General features: G+C 26.3%; 1 long non-coding RNA gene across 1 annotated transcript; it reads left to right on the top strand.

Moving 5' to 3' along the window:
* The first annotated feature begins 5,453 nt into the window (after positions 1-5,453).
* On the top strand, positions 5,454-6,109 carry LOC140673332 (uncharacterized). The gene is made up of 3 exons (XR_012048044.1): positions 5,454-5,555; positions 5,726-5,901; positions 5,974-6,109. It is a non-coding gene; the product is annotated as an uncharacterized lncRNA (long non-coding RNA).
* Positions 6,110-8,231: the final 2,122 nt, after the last annotated feature.

An 8,231-nucleotide genomic window follows, 5' to 3' on the forward strand; every position in this document is an offset into this window, starting at 1 on the left:
TACCATGTCATGAAATATGTTGCAATTATTGCTATTAGGTGTCTCTTTCTGCGTGCTGTTATCAGTGGTCGCAATATTTTTAGTTGAAAGTTGTTATAAATTATTAAATGCACTTGCTGTGCTCTCCGCGACTGAGTTGTATTTCTTCGATATATTTATATAAGATAAACAATGATAAAATTCTATTTTTTATTACCGTAAATACATTTATGTTTTAAAATGATCTTTTCTTATTAATTTCATATTGTGTCTATGTAAAAATTGATTAATTATAATTTTTTATATGATCAAAAGTAAATAAATACGTTTTGAGGCTTAATGAAATATTAGCCCACGAAATGTTGTACTTTTTATTTTTATATTAAAGAAAGAAAGAGAGTATACATAGATGCTGTCAAAATTAATACCAAAAATTATTACATTAAAGGATATTTTTCCATATTTTAAAGAGAAAAATATTTATTATAACAAGAGAATTGTTTTTATTTATTAATTTATAGTTATCATTTAAAAATACAAATCTATATTCTTATGTTCTATATATTATATTATAATAGACAACTTTTAAGAAGTTTTAGACATCAATGTTAATCAAATAAACAGGTTTTGGAGGTAGTCCATTATACCCCGCATGAAAAGCATATCACGAAAATTTAGGCTTTTACTAAATCAATAATCTCATCTATTTAAACTATTATTTTATAATAAACATGTGTTTTTTCTTATAGTGGATATTCCAAAGAATATTTTTAGTAAAAAAAGATCGATTAATTCTTTTTTAATATGTTGAAAACTTGTTCAATGCTTACGTTGGCCGTTCTACCCCACGTTCCCCTATATTTGTTTATTACTGTTCGCATCGAATATAAAATTTGGTGATAATAATAATTTCTTGAATATTAAACGCTGTTATAATTTGAATTACATATTTGTATGATACAGACAACTTCAATGTCGCATATTCTAATTTCGTTAAATATGTCAACATAGCTGTTTATGATTTTCTTCAAAACGGAGCAAAAACGAGCAAGTCGTTTAAGAACTTTTTTTCTTAATTTATCGATCTCTCACGCTACCAAAGTTTTGACATTTAATTTCGAGACTCACTATACATTAGTTTCTACATATATACCGAGAAAAAAATGATTTTAAAATAAATATAAAAAATTTATTTCCATTTTATTAAGAGTTATTGATTTTAACCCTCTTGCCGCTCTATTTGATGACAGAAATCGTATCAAAATGGTTAAATTTTTCCTGCAAAGAAAAATATTTACTTTCAGGTTATATTGTATAATAGGTTTTGATGGTGCTAATTTCAAATTTGTGATCAAAATTACAAAAATTCAAAATGGCGGATTTAAAAGTAATAAATTTTAAAATACATGTTTATTTGCGTGAAACTCAGTTTCTGTAGGTTTCTATAAATTTTTGAGAATGATTACTATCTATTCGGCCAATAAACGAGCAAATTGAATTATATGTTCGCGAAAATAATAATATTTATTGTTCTAAATTACATCGTAGTGAACAGTATAGCGTGGAGTCTGTTGGAAGTGAGATGTCTCTTCTAGTAAGGAAGCGTTTTGATAATGCAATGAACACACAAGTAAGTTTTAAAGGGGAATAAAAAAATAAAAAAATGGTAATTAATTGGTTATTTTCGAGATTTTAACTTCATGTAATAACGTCAACGTAATTTTAATATTTTTATAGAATTTGCAACTTTACGCATCCAAATACGCACAGATCGTTGTTGGTGAATAATTGTAATTTCTCGCCCTCAACCGAACAAAGAATAGTGACTTACTAATAACTTGCGATGTTGGAAAAATATTGTAATTCTTGTGTAGGAATTGACTGTTAAATTTATAGTTTTATAATTTTTTGATGACAAAAAGAAAATTATCCACATGCTTTCTGACATTGATTGTAGTTCCCGTCACACGTAATATTAGCATTTGTATTTACGTTCATTATGTATTGAGAAAGACTGCGTACAGTCGAAACGTTTACTACAATGTAATTTAGAACGATAAATATTATTTTCGTGAACATATAATTCAATTTGCTCGTTTATTGGACCAATAGATAGTAATTATTTGTAGATTAGAATAAGAGCGGTAACAATTTATGTATTTATTTATTTTTGAGAATGTTTTGATAGAAATATGTTTTCACTATAATAATTATAATTTATTTTAATTTGTAATTACTTGTTAAATTATTTTATTTATCGCTACGCCATTTTGAATTTTGCAGCAACAAATTTTGCCACAAATTTAAAATTAGATACTCAAAAACTTCCAAAATATCATTCTTAGTTAATATATGTAACTAATAACTGCTTTTTTACATTTTTTTGTACCTTTCAAAAATTCATATTTTTTCACAATATTTAGATGAGCACAACTTTGCAAATAGTAATTTTTACCATTAGTATAACTAATCACTGAAAAGTACAATTCTTTAGCTTTAATTTGCACCTTGGTTCATGTTCCTACGATGTCTGGTTCTTAAGTTATGAAAGAAAATGTTATCCCGAGTCTGACTCGGGGTTAACGGTTTGGGCACAGTCCGCTTACCCCGAGTCAGACTCGGGTTAAACCGCAGGGGGATTAATAAAAATATATTTGTATGCATGTACATAAAAATCAGAATAATAAACAATATACTTTAAATATTATCAACATAGGATCGTCTAAGGGTTGAAATCGATACTGTGATGCAAGAGAACAGAGGAAAACTTACGATGAAGGCGTTGCAAAATTTATCATATTTAGAGAGATGTTTAAAGAAAACACCACGTTTGTATCCTAGCGTGTTTTTCATAGTACGAAACCTTACGGAGGATGTAAAATTGCGTAATTAACTATCTTTTTGTATGAGTTGCCCTCCGCTACTGCGCATCAGCGTCGATGAGTGACAAAAAGCTTTTATTTTAAAGCAACGGATTTGTAGATATTTGTAGGTGGAAATGTAGATTGTAGATAAATCCCTTGCTATAAATCCGTTACTTATCATTTAATGCAACTTTAATGTATCTTAAAAATGGAAAGAATATGCGTTTTAATTTAAGGCATATAATTATCAATTTAATCATTTATTTTCCTATGATGTTTCCTATGACTGCTCTATCTTTGAAATATCACCGTCCGATTGATCGCTCGAAAAAGAAGAGGAGATGCGAAAAATATGTTTGTATGTTATAATATAAATACTTATATTATATTAAATTGTTTAGCTCTTTAAGCCTTATGACACTATGTAAAAAAAATTAATTTTTTTGCGGGTTATTTTTTTTTGAAGACATAAAATTACGATTTAGCTAGATTTAAAGATCTTGCGCCTCATAAATAGATTTTTGCTTGTAAAAAAAAAGGTTCTTAAAAAATGAAAAGAAGGAAACATCGGTACTCGATCAAATCTAAATATTAATTTGAGATATAATTAATGAATTATTTGTGTATCTAAGATAAAGTGACACAATAAACTGATGTTTTTTCTTAAGATGTTTTTGATATTTTCAGACAATACTAAGTAGCACCAAGCACATTGAGAAAAGTTGTATATATGATACGTTACTTCCTTGGTTGGGCACAGGTCTTCTTACCAGCACAGGTAACGTAATAACATATAAGCGTACATACTCTTTATTATTACAGTCTGTTATCGATCTCTCTCCAGCAGAGATAATCCAATAAAATGTTACAATTAGACTTAAATATTATCTTATACAATTAAATAATAAACTTATACAACTTCTTTGTTATAAAAACTAATAAATTTAAAAGAAATTTATAAGTAAAGATTATAATGATGGATAATTTCGCTGTGATACACGTATTCTCAAGCAAATAAAGCAGTAATATTTTAATTAAAAATTATTAATTAAATTATAAACACTATCACACGAGGGTACGTAATATACTTTTAATAAATTATTTTTATTTCCCAATCCATAAAGCTTTAATTATAAACTAAATTTTATGTTAATATTTGTTAATTTTTTTACAGTTTTATCAAAAAAAGTTTTATAAAAAAGTTTAAAGGATTATAAATATGAATTTTGCAATAAAACACACACACAAAATAAATTTAAGATAATTAACTCTTACTCCGTATTGTTATTTTTGGCACCTTCTAACCGTACAGATAGGTCAACGTATTTTCGATAAGTTTATATTAATAAACTTATCGAAAATACGATGTAAAAGTGTTTTTAAAAAATCTGAAAAAATTTATATACTTTCTTTGAGCATACTAAATAAAGACTAAAATTAGAAATTTGAAAAATAATATACTTAAATATTATTTTATGATTATTCGTTTTCGAAAAATTGACGTTGTTAGAAAAATCACGGACAAAAATGACCTTTTAATACGGAATAAGTGTTAATATATTGTTTAAAATTGATCAATTAAACATAATAATGTAAGAGAAAATGTAATTTTATATAATATTTTTAAAATTTATTTATCATATAATTTTATGTTATATTGTTTTTCTTTTAGGCACTAAATGGCAAACACGGCGAAAGATATTAACACCTACATTTCATTTCAGTATATTGAATCAGTTTGTTAATATCTTGATCAATCGTTGAAGGATGCTGGAGGAATAGTTGTAAAAGATTTATTATTATTTGTTAGCGAGCATACATTAAACGCGATATGCGGTAAGATTTCTGAAGAATTCTTATTGTTTTGTGTTATATATAGAAATTTTATTATACATATAATAATCTTCATAACAATCATTCTCCACAATAACCGATATTTTTGTTTTATATAATCAATGCACTCATAGAAACTGCTATGGGCATCTCTCTGCAAAACATCGGCGAGTTCCAGCAACGCTATCGAAATGCGATTCATTATGGAACTGATACTTTATAGTAACTGATACTTATTATAGGTAACTTATATACATATAGTAAATAATTGTGTGATCTTCCTTTATGTTGTAATTATGTAATATATGTATACAATTTGAAGAATAGTTTAATTATTTATTTTTTAGTCATGTGAAGGTACAATTACTATAAATTACTATAAACAATTAGTGTAAAACCGAAATTCTGTTTACCGGCTATTAGTAATCCAAATATTGTACGTGCCCGACTAAATGTTTAATTTCAAAATATTGTTTGCAATCTTTAAAATGTTAGAAATATTGAAATCATTAAAACATAGAAAAATTAAGAAAAATGAATTGTGCAATAAAACTAACAGAGAAATTTCCTTTGATCAAAGAATCTATCTTAATCTAAAATTTAGCTAAATGGTAAAACAATGGCTAATGTTTTCGGAAATACTACATATGTTTTTCGTAACATAGTATAAATTTTATTTATATTCTCTGTGATTATTTAAAGTTTACTTTAAATATTTATCCTGACCTCAAATAAGTTTGTTACAAAAATATATAGTTTTATTGAATTACGTTTTAGAATTTTTAGGCCTTGGTTCTATAACAATTTGTTATTCTCGTTATCGCCACAAGGAAGAAAGCAAAAAAAATCTTGAAAATATTGCATGGATTTACGGAAAAAGTACGTTCTAAATCATGTTATTTTAATCCTTTAAACTCTCTTTTTTGCGTAATATTACAATAAACCTCATAATCTTCGTACCGTAAGATTACATGATTAATTAAAAATATTAATAACACATTATGCTGTTAATATTATGCTATAGCACAATACCGTACTTGTATGTATAGATCATTGCGAAAAGAAAACTTTATCACGAACGCACCAATGGTCAGTACTTGAAAAACCTTGAAAGTGACAAAGAGCTAGATGATGTCGAAGTATTTGGAAGTACGTAAGAAACCAGCTGCTAATTTAAGCTCAATATCCTATACACCGTTCAGCGTAGGACCGAGGAATTGCATAGGTGAACTTGTTATTTCAGTTCGTGTCGTCAATTTTTGATAGTGTCAATAATAGACTTTAAATTTTGTGATAGGTCAAAAATTCGCTCTGCTGAAGTTGAAGGCTATAATAGTATCTTTGGTGCACAATTTTTACTTGGAACCCGTAGATTATTTAAAAAATATGCAGTTAAAGGTCGATTTATTACTTTGTCCTTCTCGTCCGTTTTATATGAATTCCAATATTCATCCCAATTAATCACAAATAGGCGTTTAAAATTGACACGGATATCATGTAAGTATATGTATTAGAAGATGAATTGCAAAAATAATGGAAAATTATTACGCATATTAGACGTTCAACATTATCAAGAAAATATATATTGCATATGTAAAAATGTTACGTGTTTTCTTGTCCAGGAACACACAAATGTATTCCTCGCATCTTCTTTCCTTTATTTCTCTTGCGATCAATCGGACGGTGATATTTTAAAAATAGAGCACTGGGAACATCATAGAAAAATAAACAATTAAATTGATAATTAAATGCCTTAAATTAAAACATATATTCTTTCCATTTTTTTGCCAACCTATGATTAACAACAGTCAAGAGTAAAAAGAATTATTAAAAAGAAGAACTATTAAAAAGAAAAGAAGGAAAAGTTATTTCTGAATAAGAGTCGGATTTTGTGAGGAATATCCATACCACAATCACAAATTGAAAACAGAAGTTGCTCGTTCTTTTTTATGTTAATTATTACAACAATACATAAACAATATTTTTTTGAGAGTTTTAAATAACATCTTGAGTAGATAGAATATAAAAATAAAAAATATAAAAGATAAAATATTTATCTTTCAATGATCTCATCTCTCCATACTTTTGCATGTACGTATAAAATTTCTCTTTTTTTAATTAAACTTAAGAGACAAAAGCGTGTCTCAAGTAAGGAATAACAAAGAATATGATTCTGAAGAATTATATACGCAACCAGCATTAGGTTCAGAATATTTTTGATTATTAAATTTTAATAACGCCGAAACTGATTAGATTTATAATAAATTTAATTATATAAATTAATGATAATCACTCTCGAAATAGAATACTGACCTGAGAATAATATAATTGTGTTTATGAGTATTAACATAAATTCAATTCAAGAATAGCAACAAGCTTTTTTGAAAACAATTTGCGGTGATACATTACTAAATGCGCGGATTGTTTTCGCTTTTATTTACTAAACTAAAGATTTGCTGAAGAGTTAAAATGTTCGACTACATACATTTTTCTCGTGAAAATTAATAAAAAATTTTTAAATGAAAGATTGATGATTTCTCAAATTTATTAATAATTTTTTGGTATGAAATAGTAAACTATTAAATTTTGAACAATTTTACAACGAAAATGTTAAAATTGAATACATATCGAATATATTAATTTAATGAATTTTGTGTTATTGTACGTGCTTTTTCCCTTTTGTGTAATTTTTTCCAATAGATAATCAATGGAATTTTATAATGGATATAAATTTTAAAATAGATATATTTTAAAGGAAAAGAAAATATGTAATATTTTTTTCAGAAGAATAAAAAAATTAAGAAATATGAATTACGTTCAAAAAATTCAGAAAACAATTATAAAAAAAAATTATAGTAAAAATTAAAAATTAAAAATTTAATTTAATGCACAAAAATTATAAAAAAAATATAGACTTAATTGTGTAAGATAAATTAAATGATAAGTAACGGATTTAAAGCAAAAGGGATACATTTATCTACATTTCCATCTACAAATATCTACAAATCCGTTGCTTATCGTATTTGTCTTTAAATTATCACTGAAAGAAAACTTTAGCACGAACACACCAATCCTTGAATGTGACAAAGAGACGGGGTTAAATGATGTTGAAGTGTGGATGTAAGTGATCAAAGCTTCTAATTTCAATTCAAGTTTGATTACACAATCTAATATTATAAATTATTCTATTAATGCTAATGTAATTATGCACATAATTACAAGTAATGATGCAAAACTTGTCTAGGTTAAAAGTAAATCATTATTTTTAATAAAGTTTGAATTTTAAACAGGAACAGTGTTATATTGTATAATTAAAGCACGACTTACAAAAATAAAGTTTATATTATTTTATTAATAGTGGCATCTCGAGAAGGATTTTTAACTGATTTGGACATCAGAAAAGAAATCGATACTTATGTTTGAGGTACGTATCAGAAAATTTTTAAAATTTTTAAATTTGTTACGTCCTGTCGGCTCCACGTTTTTCCTCCCACGAAATGAACAATAATCGTCCGATCGGTCACAAAAAAAAAACGGGTCGCGCAATAGAAAAGA

The sequence above is a fragment of the Anoplolepis gracilipes genome, chromosome 14 (assembly GCF_047496725.1).
Source record: "Anoplolepis gracilipes chromosome 14, ASM4749672v1, whole genome shotgun sequence".
NCBI classification, from domain to species: Eukaryota; Metazoa; Arthropoda; class Insecta; order Hymenoptera; family Formicidae; genus Anoplolepis; species Anoplolepis gracilipes.